Source organism: Chiloscyllium plagiosum, unplaced genomic scaffold (genome assembly GCF_037043375.1).
Source record: "Chiloscyllium plagiosum isolate Xiang-an unplaced genomic scaffold, Cpla_swu_hap1 HiC_scaffold_120, whole genome shotgun sequence".
Lineage (NCBI taxonomy): Eukaryota > Metazoa > Chordata > Chondrichthyes > Orectolobiformes > Hemiscylliidae > Chiloscyllium > Chiloscyllium plagiosum.
In genome coordinates this window covers 42,822-67,200 of record NW_028270259.1, presented here as the reverse complement: position 1 = coordinate 67,200, position 24,379 = coordinate 42,822, and the positions used below count along the sequence as shown (strand labels likewise).

Genomic DNA, 24,379 nt, shown 5'->3' with positions numbered 1-24,379 from the left:
TTTTCAAGATGTCGATTACGCTGGACAATAACGAGCTATCGGAAACAGAAAGGTGAAACATAGAACGGATTCAACTTTCAGTGCTGGACGCCACAGGGCCGCAGCACGGGCGGCTGTGGCTCGTTTCTGTAGTGTAGTGGTCATCACGTTCGCCTAACACGCGAAAGGTCCCCAGTTCGAAACTGGGCAGAAACTGTTTTGTTCTTCAACTGCAGCCTTTTACATGGACAAGAGCTGAGCTTTCTTGCATCTTTCCCATCTGCAAACCTGCCTTCGAATTTGCTTCAACAAATCTGTTCTCGTCGTGAAATGTAATGCAATTCCATTTAATTACAGTGCAAAGCGTTGTTAAGTTTTTCTCCAACCTGGTTCTGATCATATGCCATTCTGTTGGAGAGTGTAGTTACCGCCTTCTGATCCTTCCACGAAAAGCAGTACCGCATTTGCCTTCCTTGCGCAGGCGGCTCGCTTCAAAGACAGGAAAGAAGCAGATGCTCTGGTGTCACAGCGCACCACGAATTCCTGAACTTGTCTGTCTGTCAAATGTACCCCAAGGTCGTCTCAGAAATACCTCATTTGGAAGCTGTCAATCGTTATTCAACGTGCGGGAATTGGCACCAGATATCCTGAATCATGTTTTGGAGCTCATTCAATCAGCAACAGCAATGAAAGAAATTGCACTCTCAGAGGAACCTTTCGACTTGCGCATTCAGAGCGTCGCTATTATGAAGGTCCGCACCGAGATCTAAGTCATGTTGGAACTGAAACGGAGAAATCGACAGAGAGGCTACAGAATGACATCGCATCCATTTGGTTTTCTTTAAATCACTGACGAGCAGGAAAATGTAAACGGGGAGGGCGAGTGGGGAAGTGAGGCAGTTGCAGCTCTGGTGAAATTCCTTCTTTGTGATTCACTCAGCAACCAGAGACGTGAAGGTGACTCAGGGGTGAAAGCTCTTCACATCGAGAACAAAAAGCACTCAAGGGCAGTTAGCACCTCTTCTGGAGTGGGGGTGGGGTGAGGTAATTACCTTTTGACTTCTGTTACTATGTTCAGAAACTGGCTTTTAGATTGAGGTGAACAGAAACTGCATTTATAAAAAGCACCACGGAATTTAGCAAAATTTATTGAGTCGCTTCTCCTCGATTCCCACACAGGTTTCCAATTCAGTTGGTATCCATGTGGCTCATGTCCAGGAGTGAACGTCTCAGTAGCAAATTGCACGGTTAAGGTAAAAGGCAAGGAAAGTGGCATCTCGAACTGGCTCCGAGGTCAGAGCATTCTCTCAAGGTGATCTGTCGTTCTCGGATTGTAATGCTACCTCCGGTTTTAGGGTGGAGAACATTCTTTGGGACTCCTATTCTGAAAAAAAAACACATACAGTGACTGAAACGATGCTGCACGGTATGATGCGGAACACGGCCTGCTCAGGTTTGTGCATTTTCCCTGTAGTCCGGTGTGTTTCGTGTTCCGTGTAAACGTGAAAGTCGTCCTGTTTCGAGCAATGGGTGAAATCATTTAGCAAAGCAAGAATGGAAATTCCAGTAATGTCAAGCAGCTCATGGTTATTTGACCAAATCATAAGCGAACCCATATTCTCACGCACTCACAGATACATTTGTAGCTGAAAAGAGTCTGACAAGATAGACTGAGCTTACCATTGATTTTTGCCTGGATTGATGGGCTATCAATATCTGCTGCGAAATTGACATTGTTGCCGGGCACATCCCAGCAGCTGTGCGAGTCCGAGAGGAATCATGGAACCCTTTTCATGTGACTTTGCATCTGTTGTTATGCAGGAGCACAATTGGAAATATAAGAAAATGAGGCGGCGCCGCCGGCTGGTAGTGTGGCCGAGCGGTCTAAGGCGCTGGATCCAGGTTCCAGTCTCGAAAGGGGCGCGGGTTCGAATCCCACCACTGTCATTTCTGCTGATCAACTCCAATGCTGCAGCATTGTTAAAATGCTGTTTCGGTGTCCACTGTATATTGATGTTGAAAACAAAAGTAAAATGGGTTTGCTTCGCAGGGAATTAACTGTAGTGTGGGATACTGCCAAATATTCCAAAATGTCTCTACTGTCATGATCATGATCGTGTTCGACTCCCGCGCGGAAAATCGCAAACAGTTGTGCCGTCCCAGGCAAGTTGAGCCTTCACTGGAACCGAATGGAGACTGTTATTTCATCGCTGTTGTGAAACGAAGTCCTACGGTGACTCTACTCGTTGTTATTTGGGTTTCTAGCTAATGGGAAAATCGTCCCAATGAATTTCGATGTCCTACCTTATTGAATTTCTCACATTTCCTTCATTTCCGTCCTGGAAACATCAGAAGGGAAAGGTAATCTAATCGAGACTGTGATTGGTGAAATTCACTTTTTACGGCCAATTCTTATTATGTTCTTTCTTTCTCTCTTTTCAGCATTGTCTGGAAAGTGGTGGTGCAGTAAGGCTGCAGCATGTTTGAAAGAGTCGTTTGGAAATGCCCCGTTGTTAGTTGTGAGATTACTTTATGACTCATGCCCTCGGACTGTATCACATTTAGCATTCATGCATCTCTGTGTCTGAAAATGCGTGAGGTATGCCAGTTTTGTTTGTGTTCCGTGTTAAATGCTTTCTGTTTTGCGATTCGCTCAATACATTTCGATTTAACAGGGTTTCTGAGGTAACTTCCAGCAGCCAAAATCCTCAGCTGAGGATCTGGGAAAATTTCACAGAGTATGGTCAGTCGGAGCTAAAGTAAGGAAGTCCTTCGTTTCTACACTGTTTCACAATACTACCTTTCCCGTGAGCAGTCGAACAGACTAAATGATTGTGCCACAGACTGCGATGGCAAACTCCGCTGAAAAGTAATCCTTTAAAGCCGGTGGAAGCAACATGACGTTATTGGGGTACACCGTGGAAAAAAATACTTCGGTGCACCCCTCGTCCATGCTCACCACATAGCCAAAATTACACAAGTCCCGTTCCCCAGCATTTGGCCCCAATCCCTCTAAACGCATCCTATCCAGAAACTCACCCGATTACCTTTGCAATTTTCTGAGTGTAATAGCCTCCTCCACTTCCTCTGGTAGATCATTCCAAACACGCACAACCTTCTTTGTGGGAAATGTGCCTCAGGTCCTTTGTCACTTTCAGCCCACTCACCTTAAATCTATGCTGTCGAGTTTTCAACTCACACCAACTTGGGTAAAACACGTAAATACTCAGTTTACCACCCTTCCATAAGGTCATGTCGCAGCTGTTACGCTGCAGGGAAAGTTTATTCCACCAGCCTATTCCATCTCGCCCCACGGTATAAACATCGACGACATCTTTGTCTATATCCTGTCATCAATTTAAAGTGTCTTTTTTACGTTTTCAAGATGTCGATTACGCTGGACAATAACGAGCTATCGGAAACAGAAAGGTGAAACATAGAACGGATTCAACTTTCAGTGCTGGACGCCACAGGGCCGCAGCACGGGCGGCTGTGGCTCGTTTCTGTAGTGTAGTGGTCATCACGTTCGCCTAACACGCGAAAGGTCCCCAGTTCGAAACTGGGCAGAAACTGTTTTGTTCTTCAACTGCAGCCTTTTACATGGACAAGAGCTGAGCTTTCTTGCATCTTTCCCATCTGCAAACCTGCCTTCGAATTTGCTTCAACAAATCTGTTCTCGTCGTGAAATGTAATGCAATTCCATTTAATTACAGTGCAAAGCGTTGTTAAGTTTTTCTCCAACCTGGTTCTGATCATATGCCATTCTGTTGGAGAGTGTAGTTACCGCCTTCTGATCCTTCCACGAAAAGCAGTACCGCATTTGCCTTCCTTGCGCAGGCGGCTCGCTTCAAAGACAGGAAAGAAGCAGATGCTCTGGTGTCACAGCGCACCACGAATTCCTGAACTTGTCTGTCTGTCAAATGTACCCCAAGGTCGTCTCAGAAATACCTCATTTGGAAGCTGTCAATCGTTATTCAACGTGCGGGAATTGGCACCAGATATCCTGAATCATGTTTTGGAGCTCATTCAATCAGCAACAGCAATGAAAGAAATTGCACTCTCAGAGGAACCTTTCGACTTGCGCATTCAGAGCGTCGCTATTATGAAGGTCCGCACCGAGATCTAAGTCATGTTGGAACTGAAACGGAGAAATCGACAGAGAGGCTACAGAATGACATCGCATCCATTTGGTTTTCTTTAAATCACTGACGAGCAGGAAAATGTAAACGGGGAGGGCGAGTGGGGAAGTGAGGCAGTTGCAGCTCTGGTGAAATTCCTTCTTTGTGATTCACTCAGCAACCAGAGACGTGAAGGTGACTCAGGGGTGAAAGCTCTTCACATCGAGAACAAAAAGCACTCAAGGGCAGTTAGCACCTCTTCTGGAGTGGGGGTGGGGTGAGGTAATTACCTTTTGACTTCTGTTACTATGTTCAGAAACTGGCTTTTAGATTGAGGTGAACAGAAACTGCATTTATAAAAAGCACCACGGAATTTAGCAAAATTTATTGAGTCGCTTCTCCTCGATTCCCACACAGGTTTCCAATTCAGTTGGTATCCATGTGGCTCATGTCCAGGAGTGAACGTCTCAGTAGCAAATTGCACGGTTAAGGTAAAAGGCAAGGAAAGTGGCATCTCGAACTGGCTCCGAGGTCAGAGCATTCTCTCAAGGTGATCTGTCGTTCTCGGATTGTAATGCTACCTCCGGTTTTAGGGTGGAGAACATTCTTTGGGACTCCTATTCTGAAAAAAAAACACATACACAGTGACTGAAACGATGCTGCACGGTATGATGCGGAACACGGCCTGCTCAGGTTTGTGCATTTTCCCTGTAGTCCGGTGTGTTTCGTGTTCCGTGTAAACGTGAAAGTCGTCCTGTTTCGAGCAATGGGTGAAATCATTTAGCAAAGCAAGAATGGAAATTCCAGTAATGTCAAGCAGCTCATGGTTATTTGACCAAATCATAAGCGAACCCATATTCTCACGCACTCACAGATACATTTGTAGCTGAAAAGAGTCTGACAAGATAGACTGAGCTTACCATTGATTTTTGCCTGGATTGATGGGCTATCAATATCTGCTGCGAAATTGACATTGTTGCCGGGCACATCCCAGCAGCTGTGCGAGTCCGAGAGGAATCATGGAACCCTTTTCATGTGACTTTGCATCTGTTGTTATGCAGGAGCACAATTGGAAATATAAGAAAATGAGGCAGCGCCGCCGGCTGGTAGTGTGGCCGAGCGGTCTAAGGCGCTGGATCCAGGTTCCAGTCTCGAAAGGGGCGCGGGTTCGAATCCCACCACTGTCATTTCTGCTGATCAACTCCAATGCTGCAGCATTGTTAAAATGCTGTTTCGGTGTCCACTGTATATTGATGTTGAAAACAAAAGTAAAATGGGTTTGCTTCGCAGGGAATTAACTGTGGTGTGGGATACTGCCAAATATTCCAAAATGTCTCTACTGTCATGATCATGATCGTGTTCGACTCCCGCGCGGAAAATCGCAAACAGTTGTGCCGTCCCAGGCAAGTTGAGCCTTCACTGGAACCGAATGGAGACTGTTATTTCATCGCTGTTGTGAAACGAAGTCCTACGGTGACTCTACTCGTTGTTATTTGGGTTTCTAGCTAATGGGAAAATCGTCCCAATGAATTTCGATGTCCTACCTTATTGAATTTCTCACATTTCCTTCATTTCCGTCCTGGAAACATCAGAAGGGAAAGGTAATCTAATCGAGACTGTGATTGGTGAAATTCACTTTTTACGGCCAATTCTTATTATGTTCTTTCTTTCTCTCTTTTCAGCATTGTCTGGAAAGTGGTGGTGCAGTAAGGCTGCAGCATGTTTGAAAGAGTCGTTTGGAAATGCCCCGTTGTTAGTTGTGAGATTACTTTATGACTCATGCCCTCGGACTGTATCACATTTAGCATTCATGCATCTCTGTGTCTGAAAATGCGTGAGGTATGCCAGTTTTGTTTGTGTTCCGTGTTAAATGCTTTCTGTTTTGCGATTCGCTCAATACATTTCGATTTAACAGGGTTTCTGAGGTAACTTCCAGCAGCCAAAATCCTCAGCTGAGGATCTGGGAAAATTTCACAGAGTATGGTCAGTCGGAGCTAAAGTAAGGAAGTCCTTCGTTTCTACACTGTTTCACAATACTACCTTTCCCGTGAGCAGTCGAACAGACTAAATGATTGTGCCACAGACTGCGATGGCAAACTCCGCTGAAAAGTAATCCTTTAAAGCCGGTGGAAGCAACATGACGTTATTGGGGTACACCGTGGAAAAAAATACTTCGGTGCACCCCTCGTCCATGCTCACCACATAGCCAAAATTACACAAGTCCCGTTCCCCAGCATTTGGCCCCAATCCCTCTAAACGCATCCTATCCAGAAACTCACCCGATTACCTTTGCAATTTTCTGAGTGTAATAGCCTCCTCCACTTCCTCTGGTAGATCATTCCAAACACGCACAACCTTCTTTGTGGGAAATGTGCCTCAGGTCCTTTGTCACTTTCAGCCCACTCACCTTAAAGCTATGCTGTCGAGTTTTCAACTCACACCAACTTGGGTAAAACACGTAAATACTCAGTTTACCACCCTTCCATAAGGTCATGTCGCAGCTGTTACGCTGCAGGGAAAGTTTATTCCACCAGCCTATTCCATCTCGCCCCACGGTATAAACATCGACGACATCTTTGTCTATATCCTGTCATCAATTTAAAGTGTCTTTTTTACGTTTTCAAGATGTCGATTACGCTGGACAATAACGAGCTATCGGAAACAGAAAGGTGAAACATAGAACGGATTCAACTTTCAGTGCTGGACGCCACAGGGCCGCAGCACGGGCGGCTGTGGCTCGTTTCTGTAGTGTAGTGGTCATCACGTTCGCCTAACACGCGAAAGGTCCCCAGTTCGAAACTGGGCAGAAACTGTTTTGTTCTTCAACTGCAGCCTTTTACATGGACAAGAGCTGAGCTTTCTTGCATCTTTCCCATCTGCAAACCTGCCTTCGAATTTGCTTCAACAAATCTGTTCTCGTCGTGAAATGTAATGCAATTCCATTTAATTACAGTGCAAAGCGTTGTTAAGTTTTTCTCCAACCTGGTTCTGATCATATGCCATTCTGTTGGAGAGTGTAGTTACCGCCTTCTGATCCTTCCACGAAAAGCAGTACCGCATTTGCCTTCCTTGCGCAGGCGGCTCGCTTCAAAGACAGGAAAGAAGCAGATGCTCTGGTGTCACAGCGCACCACGAATTCCTGAACTTGTCTGTCTGTCAAATGTACCCCAAGGTCGTCTCAGAAATACCTCATTTGGAAGCTGTCAATCGTTATTCAACGTGCGGGAATTGGCACCAGATATCCTGAATCATGTTTTGGAGCTCATTCAATCAGCAACAGCAATGAAAGAAATTGCACTCTCAGAGGAACCTTTCGACTTGCGCATTCAGAGCGTCGCTATTATGAAGGTCCGCACCGAGATCTAAGTCATGTTGGAACTGAAACGGAGAAATCGACAGAGAGGCTACAGAATGACATCGCATCCATTTGGTTTTCTTTAAATCACTGACGAGCAGGAAAATGTAAACGGGGAGGGCGAGTGGGGAAGTGAGGCAGTTGCAGCTCTGGTGAAATTCCTTCTTTGTGATTCACTCAGCAACCAGAGACGTGCAGGTGACTCAGGGGTGAAAGCTCTTCACATCGAGAACAAAAAGCACTCAAGGGCAGTTAGCACCTCTTCTGGAGTGGGGGTGGGGTGAGGTAATTACCTTTTGACTTCTGTTACTATGTTCAGAAACTGGCTTTTAGATTGAGGTGAACAGAAACTGCATTTATAAAAAGCACCACGGAATTTAGCAAAATTTATTGAGTCGCTTCTCCTCGATTCCCACACAGGTTTCCAATTCAGTTGGTATCCATGTGGCTCATGTCCAGGAGTGAACGTCTCAGTAGCAAATTGCACGGTTAAGGTAAAAGGCAAGGAAAGTGGCATCTCGAACTGGCTCCGAGGTCAGAGCATTCTCTCAAGGTGATCTGTCGTTCTCGGATTGTAATGCTACCTCCGGTTTTAGGGTGGAGAACATTCTTTGGGACTCCTATTCTGAAAAAAAAACACATACAGTGACTGAAACGATGCTGCACGGTATGATGCGGAACACGGCCTGCTCAGGTTTGTGCATTTTCCCTGTAGTCCGGTGTGTTTCGTGTTCCGTGTAAACGTGAAAGTCGTCCTGTTTCGAGCAATGGGTGAAATCATTTAGCAAAGCAAGAATGGAAATTCCAGTAATGTCAAGCAGCTCATGGTTATTTGACCAAATCATAAGCGAACCCATATTCTCACGCACTCACAGATACATTTGTAGCTGAAAAGAGTCTGACAAGATAGACTGAGCTTACCATTGATTTTTGCCTGGATTGATGGGCTATCAATATCTGCTGCGAAATTGACATTGTTGCCGGGCACATCCCAGCAGCTGTGCGAGTCCGAGAGGAATCATGGAACCCTTTTCATGTGACTTTGCATCTGTTGTTATGCAGGAGCACAATTGGAAATATAAGAAAATGAGGCGGCGCCGCCGGCTGGTAGTGTGGCCGAGCGGTCTAAGGCGCTGGATCCAGGTTCCAGTCTCGAAAGGGGCGCGGGTTCGAATCCCACCACTGTCATTTCTGCTGATCAACTCCAATGCTGCAGCATTGTTAAAATGCTGTTTCGGTGTCCACTGTATATTGATGTTGAAAACAAAAGTAAAATGGGTTTGCTTCGCAGGGAATTAACTGTAGTGTGGGATACTGCCAAATATTCCAAAATGTCTCTACTGTCATGATCATGATCGTGTTCGACTCCCGCGCGGAAAATCGCAAACAGTTGTGCCGTCCCAGGCAAGTTGAGCCTTCACTGGAACCGAATGGAGACTGTTATTTCATCGCTGTTGTGAAACGAAGTCCTACGGTGACTCTACTCGTTGTTATTTGGGTTTCTAGCTAATGGGAAAATCGTCCCAATGAATTTCGATGTCCTACCTTATTGAATTTCTCACATTTCCTTCATTTCCGTCCTGGAAACATCAGAAGGGAAAGGTAATCTAATCGAGACTGTGATTGGTGAAATTCACTTTTTACGGCCAATTCTTATTATGTTCTTTCTTTCTCTCTTTTCAGCATTGTCTGGAAAGTGGTGGTGCAGTAAGGCTGCAGCATGTTTGAAAGAGTCGTTTGGAAATGCCCCGTTGTTAGTTGTGAGATTACTTTATGACTCATGCCCTCGGACTGTATCACATTTAGCATTCATGCATCTCTGTGTCTGAAAATGCGTGAGGTATGCCAGTTTTGTTTGTGTTCCGTGTTAAATGCTTTCTGTTTTGCGATTCGCTCAATACATTTCGATTTAACAGGGTTTCTGAGGTAACTTCCAGCAGCCAAAATCCTCAGCTGAGGATCTGGGAAAATTTCACAGAGTATGGTCAGTCGGAGCTAAAGTAAGGAAGTCCTTCGTTTCTACACTGTTTCACAATACTACCTTTCCCGTGAGCAGTCGAACAGACTAAATGATTGTGCCACAGACTGCGATGGCAAACTCCGCTGAAAAGTAATCCTTTAAAGCCGGTGGAAGCAACATGACGTTATTGGGGTACACCGTGGAAAAAAATACTTCGGTGCACCCCTCGTCCATGCTCACCACATAGCCAAAATTACACAAGTCCCGTTCCCCAGCATTTGGCCCCAATCCCTCTAAACGCATCCTATCCAGAAACTCACCCGATTACCTTTGCAATTTTCTGAGTGTAATAGCCTCCTCCACTTCCTCTGGTAGATCATTCCAAACACGCACAACCTTCTTTGTGGGAAATGTGCCTCAGGTCCTTTGTCACTTTCAGCCCACTCACCTTAAAGCTATGCTGTCGAGTTTTCAACTCACACCAACTTGGGTAAAACACGTAAATACTCAGTTTACCACCCTTCCATAAGGTCATGTCGCAGCTGTTACGCTGCAGGGAAAGTTTATTCCACCAGCCTATTCCATCTCGCCCCACGGAATAAACATCGACGACATCTTTGTCTATATCCTGTCATCAATTTAAAGTGTCTTTTTTACGTTTTCAAGATGTCGATTACGCTGGACAATAACGAGCTATCGGAAACAGAAAGGTGAAACATAGAACGGATTCAACTTTCAGTGCTGGACGCCACAGGGCCGCAGCACGGGCGGCTGTGGCTCGTTTCTGTAGTGTAGTGGTCATCACGTTCGCCTAACACGCGAAAGGTCCCCAGTTCGAAACTGGGCAGAAACTGTTTTGTTCTTCAACTGCAGCCTTTTACATGGACAAGAGCTGAGCTTTCTTGCATCTTTCCCATCTGCAAACCTGCCTTCGAATTTGCTTCAACAAATCTGTTCTCGTCGTGAAATGTAATGCAATTCCATTTAATTACAGTGCAAAGCGTTGTTAAGTTTTTCTCCAACCTGGTTCTGATCATATGCCATTCTGTTGGAGAGTGTAGTTACCGCCTTCTGATCCTTCCACGAAAAGTAGTACCGCATTTGCCTTCCTTGCGCAGGCGGCTCGCTTCAAAGACAGGAAAGAAGCAGATGCTCTGGTGTCACAGCGCACCACGAATTCCTGAACTTGTCTGTCTGTCAAATGTACCCCAAGGTCGTCTCAGAAATACCTCATTTGGAAGCTGTCAATCGTTATTCAACGTGCGGGAATTGGCACCAGATATCCTGAATCATGTTTTGGAGCAATTCGCACGTTAGTGGCTCATTCAATCAGCAACAGCAATGAAAGAAATTGCACTCTCAGAGGAACCTTTCGACTTGCGCATTCAGAGCGTCGCTATTATGAAGGTCCGCACCGAGATCTAAGTCATGTTGGAACTGAAACGGAGAAATCGACAGAGAGGCTACAGAATGACATCGCATCCATTTGGTTTTCTTTAAATCACTGACGAGCAGGAAAATGTAAACGGGGAGGGCGAGTGGGGAAGTGAGGCAGTTGCAGCTCTGGTGAAATTCCTTCTTTGTGATTCACTCAGCAACCAGAGACGTGAAGGTGACTCAGGGGTGAAAGCTCTTCACATCGAGAACAAAAAGCACTCAAGGGCAGTTAGCACCTCTTCTGGAGTGGGGGTGGGGTGAGGTAATTACCTTTTGACTTCTGTTACTATGTTCAGAAACTGGCTTTTAGATTGAGGTGAACAGAAACTGCATTTATAAAAAGCACCACGGAATTTAGCAAAATTTATTGAGTCGCTTCTCCTCGATTCCCACACAGGTTTCCAATTCAGTTGGTATCCATGTGGCTCATGTCCAGGAGTGAACGTCTCAGTAGCAAATTGCACGGTTAAGGTAAAAGGCAAGGAAAGTGGCATCTCGAACTGGCTCCGAGGTCAGAGCATTCTCTCAAGGTGATCTGTCGTTCTCGGATTGTAATGCTACCTCCGGTTTTAGGGTGGAGAACATTCTTTGGGACTCCTATTCTGAAAAAAAAAACACATACACAGTGACTGAAACGATGCTGCACGGTATGATGCGGAACACGGCCTGCTCAGGTTTGTGCATTTTCCCTGTAGTCCGGTGTGTTTCGTGTTCCGTGTAAACGTGAAAGTCGTCCTGTTTCGAGCAATGGGTGAAATCATTTAGCAAAGCAAGAATGGAAATTCCAGTAATGTCAAGCAGCTCATGGTTATTTGACCAAATCATAAGCGAACCCATATTCTCACGCACTCACAGATACATTTGTAGCTGAAAAGAGTCTGACAAGATAGACTGAGCTTACCATTGATTTTTGCCTGGATTGATGGGCTATCAATATCTGCTGCGAAATTGACATTGTTGCCGGGCACATCCCAGCAGCTGTGCGAGTCCGAGAGGAATCATGGAACCCTTTTCATGTGACTTTGCATCTGTTGTTATGCAGGAGCACAATTGGAAATATAAGAAAATGAGGCGGCGCCGCCGGCTGGTAGTGTGGCCGAGCGGTCTAAGGCGCTGGATCCAGGTTCCAGTCTCGAAAGGGGCGCGGGTTCGAATCCCACCACTGTCATTTCTGCTGATCAACTCCAATGCTGCAGCATTGTTAAAATGCTGTTTCGGTGTCCACTGTATATTGATGTTGAAAACAAAAGTAAAATGGGTTTGCTTCGCAGGGAATTAACTGTGGTGTGGGATACTGCCAAATATTCCAAAATGTCTCTACTGTCATGATCATGATCGTGTTCGACTCCCGCGCGGAAAATCGCAAACAGTTGTGCCGTCCCAGGCAAGTTGAGCCTTCACTGGAACCGAATGGAGACTGTTATTTCATCGCTGTTGTGAAACGAAGTCCTACGGTGACTCTACTCGTTGTTATTTGGGTTTCTAGCTAATGGGAAAATCGTCCCAATGAATTTCGATGTCCTACCTTATTGAATTTCTCACATTTCCTTCATTTCCGTCCTGGAAACATCAGAAGGGAAAGGTAATCTAATCGAGACTGTGATTGGTGAAATTCACTTTTTACGGCCAATTCTTATTATGTTCTTTCTTTCTCTCTTTTCAGCATTGTCTGGAAAGTGGTGGTGCAGTAAGGCTGCAGCATGTTTGAAAGAGTCGTTTGGAAATGCCCCGTTGTTAGTTGTGAGATTACTTTATGACTCATGCCCTCGGACTGTATCACATTTAGCATTCATGCATCTCTGTGTCTGAAAATGCGTGAGGTATGCCAGTTTTGTTTGTGTTCCGTGTTAAATGCTTTCTGTTTTGCGATTCGCTCAATACATTTCGATTTAACAGGGTTTCTGAGGTAACTTCCAGCAGCCAAAATCCTCAGCTGAGGATCTGGGAAAATTTCACAGAGTATGGTCAGTCGGAGCTAAAGTAAGGAAGTCCTTCGTTTCTACACTGTTTCACAATACTACCTTTCCCGTGAGCAGTCGAACAGACTAAATGATTGTGCCACAGACTGCGATGGCAAACTCCGCTGAAAAGTAATCCTTTAAAGCCGGTGGAAGCAACATGACGTTATTGGGGTACACCGTGGAAAAAAATACTTCGGTGCACCCCTCGTCCATGCTCACCACATAGCCAAAATTACACAAGTCCCGTTCCCCAGCATTTGGCCCCAATCCCTCTAAACGCATCCTATCCAGAAACTCACCCGATTACCTTTGCAATTTTCTGAGTGTAATAGCCTCCTCCACTTCCTCTGGTAGATCATTCCAAACACGCACAACCTTCTTTGTGGGAAATGTGCCTCAGGTCCTTTGTCACTTTCAGCCCACTCACCTTAAAGCTATGCTGTCGAGTTTTCAACTCACACCAACTTGGGTAAAACACGTAAATACTCAGTTTACCACCCTTCCATAAGGTCATGTCGCAGCTGTTACGCTGCAGGGAAAGTTTATTCCACCAGCCTATTCCATCTCGCCCCACGGAATAAACATCGACGACATCTTTGTCTATATCCTGTCATCAATTTAAAGTGTCTTTTTTACGTTTTCAAGATGTCGATTACGCTGGACAATAACGAGCTATCGGAAACAGAAAGGTGAAACATAGAACGGATTCAACTTTCAGTGCTGGACGCCACAGGGCCGCAGCACGGGCGGCTGTGGCTCGTTTCTGTAGTGTAGTGGTCATCACGTTCGCCTAACACGCGAAAGGTCCCCAGTTCGAAACTGGGCAGAAACTGTTTTGTTCTTCAACTGCAGCCTTTTACATGGACAAGAGCTGAGCTTTCTTGCATCTTTCCCATCTGCAAACCTGCCTTCGAATTTGCTTCAACAAATCTGTTCTCGTCGTGAAATGTAATGCAATTCCATTTAATTACAGTGCAAAGCGTTGTTAAGTTTTTCTCCAACCTGGTTCTGATCATATGCCATTCTGTTGGAGAGTGTAGTTACCGCCTTCTGATCCTTCCACGAAAAGCAGTACCGCATTTGCCTTCCTTGCGCAGGCGGCTCGCTTCAAAGACAGGAAAGAAGCAGATGCTCTGGTGTCACAGCGCACCACGAATTCCTGAACTTGTCTGTCTGTCAAATGTACCCCAAGGTCGTCTCAGAAATACCTCATTTGGAAGCTGTCAATCGTTATTCAACGTGCGGGAATTGGCACCAGATATCCTGAATCATGTTTTGGAGCAATTCGCACGTTAGTGGCTCATTCAATCAGCAACAGCAATGAAAGAAATTGCACTCTCAGAGGAACCTTTCGACTTGCGCATTCAGAGCGTCGCTATTATGAAGGTCCGCACCGAGATCTAAGTCATGTTGGAACTGAAACGGAGAAATCGACAGAGAGGCTACAGAATGACATCGCATCCATTTGGTTTTCTTTAAATCACTGACGAGCAGGAAAATGTAAACGGGGAGGGCGAGTGGGGAAGTGAGGCAGTTGCAGCTCTGGTGAAATTCCTTCTTTGTGATTCACTCAGCAACCAGAGACGTGAAGGTGACTCAGGGGTGAAAGCTCTTCACATCGAGAACAAAAAGCACTCAAGGGCAGTTAGCACCTCTTCTGGAGTGGGGGTGGGGTGAGGTAATTACCTTTTGACTTCTGTTACTATGTTCAGAAACTGGCTTTTAGATTGAGGTGAACAGAAACTGCATTTATAAAAAGCACCACGGAATTTAGCAAAATTTATTGAGTCGCTTCTCCTCGATTCCCACACAGGTTTCCAATTCAGTTGGTATCCATGTGGCTCATGTCCAGGAGTGAACGTCTCAGTAGCAAATTGCACGGTTAAGGTAAAAGGCAAGGAAAGTGGCATCTCGAACTGGCTCCGAGGTCAGAGCATTCTCTCAAGGTGATCTGTCGTTCTCGGATTGTAATGCTACCTCCGGTTTTAGGGTGGAGAACATTCTTTGGGACTCCTATTCTGAAAAAAAAACACATACACAGTGACTGAAACGATGCTGCACGGTATGATGCGGAACACGGCCTGCTCAGGTTTGTGCATTTTCCCTGTAGTCCGGTGTGTTTCGTGTTCCGTGTAAACGTGAAAGTCGTCCTGTTTCGAGCAATGGGTGAAATCATTTAGCAAAGCAAGAATGGAAATTCCAGTAATGTCAAGCAGCTCATGGTTATTTGACCAAATCATAAGCGAACCCATATTCTCACGCACTCACAGATACATTTGTAGCTGAAAAGAGTCTGACAAGATAGACTGAGCTTACCATTGATTTTTGCCTGGATTGATGGGCTATCAATATCTGCTGCGAAATTGACATTGTTGCCGGGCACATCCCAGCAGCTGTGCGAGTCCGAGAGGAATCATGGAACCCTTTTCATGTGACTTTGCATCTGTTGTTATGCAGGAGCACAATTGGAAATATAAGAAAATGAGGCGGCGCCGCCGGCTGGTAGTGTGGCCGAGCGGTCTAAGGCGCTGGATCCAGGTTCCAGTCTCGAAAGGGGCGCGGGTTCGAATCCCACCACTGTCATTTCTGCTGATCAACTCCAATGCTGCAGCATTGTTAAAATGCTGTTTCGGTGTCCACTGTATATTGATGTTGAAAACAAAAGTAAAATGGGTTTGCTTCGCAGGGAATTAACTGTGGTGTGGGATACTGCCAAATATTCCAAAATGTCTCTACTGTCATGATCATGATCGTGTTCGACTCCCGCGCGGAAAATCGCAAACAGTTGTGCCGTCCCAGGCAAGTTGAGCCTTCACTGGAACCGAATGGAGACTGTTATTTCATCGCTGTTGTGAAACGAAGTCCTACGGTGACTCTACTCGTTGTTATTTGGGTTTCTAGCTAATGGGAAAATCGTCCCAATGAATTTCGATGTCCTACCTTATTGAATTTCTCACATTTCCTTCATTTCCGTCCTGGAAACATCAGAAGGGAAAGGTAATCTAATCGAGACTGTGATTGGTGAAATTCACTTTTTACGGCCAATTCTTATTATGTTCTTTCTTTCTCTCTTTTCAGCATTGTCTGGAAAGTGGTGGTGCAGTAAGGCTGCAGCATGTTTGAAAGAGTCGTTTGGAAATGCCCCGTTGTTAGTTGTGAGATTACTTTATGACTCATGCCCTCGGACTGTATCACATTTAGCATTCATGCATCTCTGTGTCTGAAAATGCGTGAGGTATGCCAGTTTTGTTTGTGTTCCGTGTTAAATGCTTTCTGTTTTGCGATTCGCTCAATACATTTCGATTTAACAGGGTTTCTGAGGTAACTTCCAGCAGCCAAAATCCTCAGCTGAGGATCTGGGAAAATTTCACAGAGTATGGTCAGTCGGAGCTAAAGTAAGGAAGTCCTTCGTTTCTACACTGTTTCACAATACTACCTTTCCCGTGAGCAGTCGAACAGACTAAATGATTGTGCCACAGACTGCGATGGCAAACTCCGCTGAAAAGTAATCCTTTAAAGCCGGTGGAAGCAACATGACGTTATTGGGGTACACCGTGGAAAAAAATACTTCGGTGCACCCCTCGTCCATGCTCACCACATAGCCAAAATTACACAAGTCCCGTTCCCCAGCATTTGGCCCCAATCCCTCTAAACGCATCCTATCCAGAAACTCACCCGATTACCTTTGCAATTTTCTGAGTGTAATAGCCTCCTCCACTTCCTCTGGTAGATCATTCCAAACACGCACAACCTTCTTTGTGGGAAATGTGCCTCAGGTCCTTTGTCACTTTCAGCCCACTCACCTTAAAGCTATGCTGTCGAGTTTTCAACTCACACCAACTTGGGTAAAACACGTAAATACTCAGTTTACCACCCTTCCATAAGGTCATGTCGCAGCTGTTACGCTGCAGGGAAAGTTTATTCCACCAGCCTATTCCATCTCGCCCCACGGAATAAACATCGACGACATCTTTGTCTATATCCTGTCATCAATTTAAAGTGTCTTTTTTACGTTTTCAAGATGTCGATTACGCTGGACAATAACGAGCTATCGGAAACAGAAAGGTGAAACATAGAACGGATTCAACTTTCAGTGCTGGACGCCACAGGGCCGCAGCACGGGCGGCTGTGGCTCGTTTCTGTAGTGTAGTGGTCATCACGTTCGCCTAACACGCGAAAGGTCCCCAGTTCGAAACTGGGCAGAAACTGTTTTGTTCTTCAACTGCAGCCTTTTACATGGACAAGAGCTGAGCTTTCTTGCATCTTTCCCATCTGCAAACCTGCCTTCGAATTTGCTTCAACAAATCTGTTCTCGTCGTGAAATGTAATGCAATTCCATTTAATTACAGTGCAAAGCGTTGTTAAGTTTTTCTCCAACCTGGTTCTGATCATATGCCATTCTGTTGGAGAGTGTAGTTACCGCCTTCTGATCCTTCCACGAAAAGCAGTACCGCATTTGCCTTCCTTGCGCAGGCGGCTCGCTTCAAAGACAGGAAAGAAGCAGATGCTCTGGTGTCACAGCGCACCACGAATTCCTGAACTTGTCTGTCTGTCAAATGTACCCCAAGGTCGTCTCAGAAATACCTCATTTGGAAGCTGTCAATCGTTATTCAACGTGCGGGAATTGGCACCAGATATCCTGAATCATGTTTTGGAGCAATTCGCACGTTAGTGGCTCATTCAATCAGCAACAGCAATGAAAGAAATTGCACTCTCAGAGGAACCTTTCGACTTGCGCATTCAGAGCGTCGCTATTATGAAGGTCCGCACCGAGATCTAAGTCATGTTGGAACTGAAACGGAGAAATCGACAGAGAGGCTACAGAATGACATCGCATCCATTTGGTTTTCTTTAAATCACTGACGAGCAGGAAAATGTAAACGGGGAGGGCGAGTGGGGAAGTGAGGCAGTTGCAGCTCTGGTGAAATTCCTTCTTTGTGATTCACTCAGCAACCAGAGACGTGAAGGTGACTCAGGGGTGAAAGCTCTTCACATCGAGAACAAAAAGCACTCAAGGGCAGTTAGCACCTCTTCTGGAGTGGGGGTGGGGTGAGGTAATTACCTTTTGACTTCTGTTACTATGTTCAGAAACTGGCTTTTAGATTGAGGTGAACAGAAACTGCATTTATAAAAAGCACCACGGAATTTAGCAAAATTTATTGAGTCGCTTCTCCTCGATTCCCACACAGGTTTCCAATTCAGTTGGTATCCATGTGGCTCATGTCCAGGAGTGAACGTCTCAGTAGCAAATTGCACGGTTAAGGTAAAAGGCAAGGAAAGTGGCATCTCGAACTGGCTCCGAGGTCAGAGCATTCTCTCAAGGTGATCTGTCGTTCTCGGATTGTAATGCTACCTCCGGTTTTAGGGTGGAGAACATTCTTTGGGACTCCTATTCTGAAAAAAAAACACATACACAGTGACTGAAACGATGCTGCACGGTATGATGCGGAACACGGCCTGCTCAGGTTTGTGCATTTTCCCTGTAGTCCGGTGTGTTTCGTGTTCCGTGTAAACGTGAAAGTCGTCCTGTTTCGAGCAATGGGTGAAATCATTTAGCAAAGCAAGAATGGAAATTCCAGTAATGTCAAGCAGCTCATGGTTATTTGACCAAATCATAAGCGAACCCATATTCTCACGCACTCACAGATACATTTGTAGCTGAAAAGAGTCTGACAAGATAGACTGAGCTTACCATTGATTTTTGCCTGGATTGATGGGCTATCAATATCTGCTGCGAAATTGACATTGTTGCCGGGCACATCCCAGCAGCTGTGCGAGTCCGAGAGGAATCATGGAACCCTTTTCATGTGACTTTGCATCTGTTGTTATGCAGGAGCACAATTGGAAATATAAGAAAATGAGGCGGCGCCGCCGGCTGGTAGTGTGGCCGAGCGGTCTAAGGCGCTGGATCCAGGTTCCAGTCTCGAAAGGGGCGCGGGTTCGAATCCCACCACTGTCATTTCTGCTGATCAACTCCAATGCTGCAGCATTGTTAAAATGCTGTTTCGGTGTCCACTGTATATTGATGTTGAAAACAAAAGTAAAATGGGTTTGCTTCGCAGGGAATTAACTGTGGTGTGGGATACTGCCAAATATTCCAAAATGTCTCTACTGTCATGATCATGATCGTGTTCGACTCCCGCGCGGAAAATCGCAAACAGTTGTGCCGTCCCAGGCAAGTTGAGCCTTCACTGGAACCGAATGGAGACTGTTATTTCATCGCTGTTGTGAAACGAAGTCCTACGGTGACTCTACTCGTTGTTATTTGGGTTTCTAGCTAATGGGAAAATCGTCCCAATGAATTTCGATGTCCTACCTTATTGAATTTCCTTCATTTCCGTCCTGGAAACATCAGAAGGGAAAGGTAATCTAATCGAGACTGTGATTGGTGAAATTCACTTTTTACGGCCAATTCTTATTATGTTCTTTCTTTCTCTCTTTTCAGCATTGTCTGGAAAGTGGTGGTGCAGTAAGGCTGCAGCATGTTTGAAAGAGTCGTTTGGAAATGCCCCGTTGTTAGTTGTGAGATTACTTTATGACTCATGCCCTCGGACTGTATCACATTTAGCATTCATGCATCTCTGTGTCTGAAAATGCGTGAGGTATGCCAGTTTTGTTTGTGTTCCGTGTTAAATGCTTTCTGTTTTGCGATTCGCTCAATACATTTCGATTTAACAGGGTTTCTGAGGTAACTTCCAGCAGCCAAAATCCTCAGCTGAGGATCTGGGAAAATTTCACAGAGTATGGTCAGTCGGAGCTAAAGTAAGGAAGTCCTTCGTTTCTACACTGTTTCACAATACTACCTTTCCCGTGAGCAGTCGAACAGACTAAATGATTGTGCCACAGACTGCGATGGCAAACTCCGCTGAAAAGTAATCCTTTAAAGCCGGTGGAAGCAACATGACGTTATTGGGGTACACCGTGGAAAAAAATACTTCGGTGCACCCCTCGTCCATGCTCACCACATAGCCAAAATTACACAAGTCCCGTTCCCCAGCATTTGGCCCCAATCCCTCTAAACGCATCCTATCCAGAAACTCACCCGATTACCTTTGCAATTTTCTGAGTGTAATAGCCTCCTCCACTTCCTCTGGTAGATCATTCCAAACACGCACAACCTTCTTTGTGGGAAATGTGCCTCAGGTCCTTTGTCACTTTCAGCCCACTCACCTTAAAGCTATGCTGTCGAGTTTTCAACTCACACCAACTTGGGTAAAACACGTAAATACTCAGTTTACCACCCTTCCATAAGGTCATGTCGCAGCTGTTACGCTGCAGGGAAAGTTTATTCCACCAGCCTATTCCATCTCGCCCCACGGTATAAACATCGACGACATCTTTGTCTATATCCTGTCATCAATTTAAAGTGTCTTTTTTACGTTTTCAAGATGTCGATTACGCTGGACAATAACGAGCTATCGGAAACAGAAAGGTGAAACATAGAACGGATTCAACTTTCAGTGCTGGACGCCACAGGGCCGCAGCACGGGCGGCTGTGGCTCGTTTCTGTAGTGTAGTGGTCATCACGTTCGCCTAACACGCGAAAGGTCCCCAGTTCGAAACTGGGCAGAAACTGTTTTGTTCTTCAACTGCAGCCTTTTACATGGACAAGAGCTGAGCTTTCTTGCATCTTTCCCATCTGCAAACCTGCCTTCGAATTTGCTTCAACAAATCTGTTCTCGTCGTGAAATGTAATGCAATTCCATTTAATTACAGTGCAAAGCGTTGTTAAGTTTTTCTCCAACCTGGTTCTGATCATATGCCATTCTGTTGGAGAGTGTAGTTACCGCCTTCTGATCCTTCCACGAAAAGCAGTACCGCATTTGCCTTCCTTGCGCAGGCGGCTCGCTTCAAAGACAGGAAAGAAGCAGATGCTCTGGTGTCACAGCGCACCACGAATTCCTGAACTTGTCTGTCTGTCAAATGTACCCCAAGGTCGTCTCAGAAATACCTCATTTGGAAGCTGTCAATCGTTATTCAACGTGCGGGAATTGGCACCAGATATCCTGAATCATGTTTTGGAGCAATTCGCACGTTAGTGGCTCATTCAATCAGCAACAGCAATGAAAGAAATTGCACTCTCAGAGGAACCTTTCGACTTGCGCATTCAGAGCGTCGCTATTATGAAGGTCCGCACCGAGATCTAAGTCATGTTGGAACTGAAACGGAGAAATCGACAGAGAGGCTACAGAATGACATCGCATCCATTTGGTTTTCTTTAAATCACTGACGAGCAGGAAAATGTAAACGGGGAGGGCGAGTGGGGAAGTGAGGCAGTTGCAGCTCTGGTGAAATTCCTTCTTTGTGATTCACTCAGCAACCAGAGACGTGAAGGTGACTCAGGGGTGAAAGCTCTTCACATCGAGAACAAAAAGCACTCAAGGGCAGTTAGCACCTCTTCTGGAGTGGGGGTGGGGTGAGGTAATTACCTTTTGACTTCTGTTACTATGTTCAGAAACTGGCTTTTAGATTGAGGTGAACAGAAACTGCATTTATAAAAAGCACCACGGAATTTAGCAAAATTTATTGAGTCGCTTCTCCTCGATTCCCACACAGGTTTCCAATTCAGTTGGTATCCATGTGGCTCATGTCCAGGAGTGAACGTCTCAGTAGCAAATTGCACGGTTAAGGTAAAAGGCAAGGAAAGTGGCATCTCGAACTAGCTCCGAGGTCAGAGCATTCTCTCAATGTGATCTGTCGTTCTCGGATTGTAATGCTACCTCCGGTTTTAGGGTGGAGAACATTCTTTGGGACTCCTATTCTGAAAAAAAAACACATACACAGTGACTGAAACGATGCTGCACGGTATGATGCGGAACACGGCCTGCTCAGGTTTGTGCATTTTCCCTGTAGTCCGGTGTGTTTCGTGTTCCGTGTAAACGTGAAAGTCGTCCTGTTTCGAGCAATGGGTGAAATCATTTAGCAAAGCAAGAATGGAAATTCCAGTAATGTCAAGCAGCTCATGGTTATTTGACCAAATCATAAGCGAACCCATATTCTCACGCACTCACAGATACATTTGTAGCTGAAAAGAGTCTGACAAGATAGACTGAGCTTACCATTGATTTTTGCCTGGATTGATGGGCTATCAATATCTGCTGCGAAATTGACATTGTTGCCGGGCACATCCCAGCAGCTGTGCGAGTCCGAGAGGAATCATGGAACCCTTTTCATGTGACTTTGCATCTGTTGTTATGCAGGAGCACAATTGGAAATATAAGAAAATGAGGCGGCGCCGCCGGCTGGTAGTGTGGCCGAGCGGTCTAAGGCGCTGGATCCAGGTTCCAGTCTCGAAAGGGGCGCGGGTTCGAATCCCACCACTGTCATTTCTGCTGATCAACTCCAATGCTGCAGCATTGTTAAAATGCTGTTTCGGTGTCCACTGTATATTGATGTTGAAAACAAAAGTAAAATGGGTTTGCTTCGCAGGGAATTAACTGTGGTGTGGGATACTGCCAAATATTCCAAAATGTCTCTACTGTCATGATCATGATCGTGTTCGACTCCCGCGCGGAAAATCGCAAACAGTTGTGCCGTCCCAGGCAAGTTGAGCCTTCACTGGAACCGAATGGAGACTGTTATTTCATCGCTGTTGTGAAACGAAGTCCTACGGTGACTCTACTCGTTGTTATTTGGGTTTCTAGCTAATGGGAAAATCGTCCCAATGAATTTCGATGTCCTACCTTATTGAATTTCTCACATTTCCTTCATTTCCGTCCTGGAAACATCAGAAGGGAAAGGTAATCTAATCGAGACTGTGATTGGTGAAATTCACTTTTTACGGCCAATTCTTATTATGTTCTTTCTTTCTCTCTTTTCAGCATTGTCTGGAAAGTGGTGGTGCAGTAAGGCTGCAGCATGTTTGAAAGAGTCGTTTGGAAATGCCCCGTTGTTAGTTGTGAGATTACTTTATGACTCATGCCCTCGGACTGTATCACATTTAGCATTCATGCATCTCTGTGTCTGAAAATGCGTGAGGTATGCCAGTTTTGTTTGTGTTCCGTGTTAAATGCTTTCTGTTTTGCGATTCGCTCAATACATTTCGATTTAACAGGGTTTCTGAGGTAACTTCCAGCAGCCAAAATCCTCAGCTGAGGATCTGGGAAAATTTCACAGAGTATGGTCAGTCGGAGCTAAAGTAAGGAAGTCCTTCGTTTCTACACTGTTTCACAATACTACCTTTCCCGTGAGCAGTCGAACAGACTAAATGATTGTGCCACAGACTGCGATGGCAAACTCCGCTGAAAAGTAATCCTTTAAAGCCGGTGGAAGCAACATGACGTTATTGGGGTACACCGTGGAAAAAAATACTTCGGTGCACCCCTCGTCCATGCTCACCACATAGCCAAAATTACACAAGTCCCGTTCCCCAGCATTTGGCCCCAATCCCTCTAAACGCATCCTATCCAGAAACTCACCCGATTACCTTTGCAATTTTCTGAGCGTAATAGCCTCCTCCACTTCCTCTGGTAGATCATTCCAAACACGCACAACCTTCTTTGTGGGAAATGTGCCTCAGGTCCTTTGTCACTTTCAGCCCACTCACCTTAAAGCTATGCTGTCGAGTTTTCAACTCACACCAACTTGGGTAAAACACGTAAATACTCAGTTTACCACCCTTCCATAAGGTCATGTCGCAGCTGTTACGCTGCAGGGAAAGTTTATTCCACCAGCCTATTCCATCTCGCCCCACGGTATAAACATCGACGACATCTTTGTCTATATCCTGTCATCAATTTAAAGTGTCTTTTTTACGTTTTCAAGATGTCGATTACGCTGGACAATAACGAGCTATCGGAAACAGAAAGGTGAAACATAGAACGGATTCAACTTTCAGTGCTGGACGCCACAGGGCCGCAGCACGGGCGGCTGTGGCTCGTTTCTGTAGTGTAGTGGTCATCACGTTCGCCTAACACGCGAAAGGTCCCCAGTTCGAAACTGGGCAGAAACTGTTTTGTTCTTCAACTGCAGCCTTTTACATGGACAAGAGCTGAGCTTTCTTGCATCTTTCCCATCTGCAAACCTGCCTTCGAATTTGCTTCAACAAATCTGTTCTCGTCGTGAAATGTAATGCAATTCCATTTAATTACAACAATTATGCTCTTCGTCCCCGCCTTTGACCAGGAGCACTCCCAGCTTTGGCATTTCTTTCGCCTCTGTGCCGTCATAGAAGAAACAGGTGTTCATCTTCAAGCCAATTAATTAATTTTGATACCATGGTTGTGAGATCGATTGTCATGTAGCAGTTTTTAACACATTGACCAGAGATTATTAGAACATCAGGCTCTGGAAAAGGACACAAGGCAGCTCTGAGGAAAAGAAAATTTATTCGAAAGTACCGCATGGGCGGCAATGTGGCACAGTGGTTAGCACTGCTGCCTCGCAGCGCCAAACTCTCTGTGTGGAGTTTGCATATTCTCCCCGTGTCTGCGTGGGTTTCCTCCAACAATCCAAAAATGTGTAGGTCAGGCCAGGTGAATTGGCCACGCTAAATTGTCCATAGTGTTAGGTGAAGGAGTAAATGTAGGAGAATGGGTCTGGGTGGGTTACGCTTAGGCGGGTCTGTGTG

General features: G+C 45.5%; 8 non-coding genes across 8 annotated transcripts; all 8 read left to right on the top strand.

Moving 5' to 3' along the window:
- Positions 1-122: 122 nt before the first annotated feature.
- trnav-aac (transfer RNA valine (anticodon AAC)) lies at positions 123-195 on the top strand. The gene has a single exon. It is a non-coding gene; the product is annotated as a tRNA-Val (tRNA).
- A 3,283-nt stretch (positions 196-3,478) lies between these two features.
- Positions 3,479-3,551, top strand: trnav-aac (transfer RNA valine (anticodon AAC)). Its single transcript has one exon. It is a non-coding gene; the product is annotated as a tRNA-Val (tRNA).
- A 3,285-nt stretch (positions 3,552-6,836) lies between these two features.
- Positions 6,837-6,909, top strand: trnav-aac (transfer RNA valine (anticodon AAC)). Its single transcript has one exon. It is a non-coding gene; the product is annotated as a tRNA-Val (tRNA).
- Positions 6,910-10,192: 3,283 nt separating this feature from the next.
- On the top strand, positions 10,193-10,265 carry trnav-aac (transfer RNA valine (anticodon AAC)). The gene has a single exon. It is a non-coding gene; the product is annotated as a tRNA-Val (tRNA).
- Positions 10,266-13,569: 3,304 nt separating this feature from the next.
- On the top strand, positions 13,570-13,642 carry trnav-aac (transfer RNA valine (anticodon AAC)). Its single transcript has one exon. It is a non-coding gene; the product is annotated as a tRNA-Val (tRNA).
- Positions 13,643-16,945: 3,303 nt separating this feature from the next.
- On the top strand, positions 16,946-17,018 carry trnav-aac (transfer RNA valine (anticodon AAC)). Its single transcript has one exon. It is a non-coding gene; the product is annotated as a tRNA-Val (tRNA).
- A 3,294-nt stretch (positions 17,019-20,312) lies between these two features.
- Positions 20,313-20,385, top strand: trnav-aac (transfer RNA valine (anticodon AAC)). The gene has a single exon. It is a non-coding gene; the product is annotated as a tRNA-Val (tRNA).
- Positions 20,386-23,688: 3,303 nt separating this feature from the next.
- Positions 23,689-23,761, top strand: trnav-aac (transfer RNA valine (anticodon AAC)). Its single transcript has one exon. It is a non-coding gene; the product is annotated as a tRNA-Val (tRNA).
- The last annotated feature ends 618 nt before the right edge of the window (positions 23,762-24,379 follow it).